Below are 962 nucleotides of genomic sequence, written 5' to 3' on the forward strand. Positions count from 1 at the left end.
AGGTTGTATACAATATTTTTTTTGTATTTTATGAATCTAGATCTGAGAGCTAAATCATTTTTTTTTAATTTGTTATTCTTCCTTGATTATTTCATAAAATAAGAATGTGTTCTTCATTTTTTATCGAAGTTAATCCTTTTAAGGTACAAGTTATAATTTTTTATGGTATTTTTTTATGTAGTCAATTTATTATATTATTCTTTTGATAATTTGATGATTGTTCTTACTTCAACTCATTCTTTTTGTCTAATGTTCCAGTGCGATTATCTTTTGTCGCAATCGTTTAGAATGCACTACATTCATCAAATACCATCTCGAGTTGTATTCACTTATTCGAGTTCTAATTACATGGATGTAAGAGTTCAACAAAGGGGTAATGAACTTTATTTTATCCAGGGATGGTTTGATTTACTCATATATTATGACCAACTTAATGAAACGTGGGTAAAGTTAGTTTTCTTATAAGGAGCTCGATTTTTAATTGAGTAATTACTTTCAATGAATTTTATAGGCCAAGTTCATATTTTATCCCCTCTATATTTTCTATGTCTACCTAAAAATCTTTAAAGTGGAGCATATAATGAGATTAAATTTCCTCAATTTAGGTTCAGTTTCGCTAAATTTGTGTCAAGTTTGAAAATGCAATTTCGAAGATCGGTACTGTATTTAAATTTTCTTCTTTTAAATTTTTCGTAATAAAAATAATTTTATAACATATTGTGATTTTTTTTTAGAAACCATCGGTCTTCTGGTACATCAATGCAATGCGATTAATGGGAATAAAGGTCAATTTAGTTTCTCAATGTAGCTATTCTATATCTTGTCGCATTATATGGATAGCGGATTATGAAACTTATTTAATAAGAGGATGGTTTGAATTTGCAGTAATTCTAAACATTCGAGTTAACGACATTGTTTCAGTTGATTGTCGTTACGAAAATCTATATATGTTTAAGAATTAG

The sequence above is a fragment of the Arachis ipaensis genome, chromosome B01 (genome assembly GCF_000816755.2).
Source record: "Arachis ipaensis cultivar K30076 chromosome B01, Araip1.1, whole genome shotgun sequence".
In the NCBI taxonomy this organism is placed as follows: domain Eukaryota; kingdom Viridiplantae; phylum Streptophyta; class Magnoliopsida; order Fabales; family Fabaceae; genus Arachis; species Arachis ipaensis.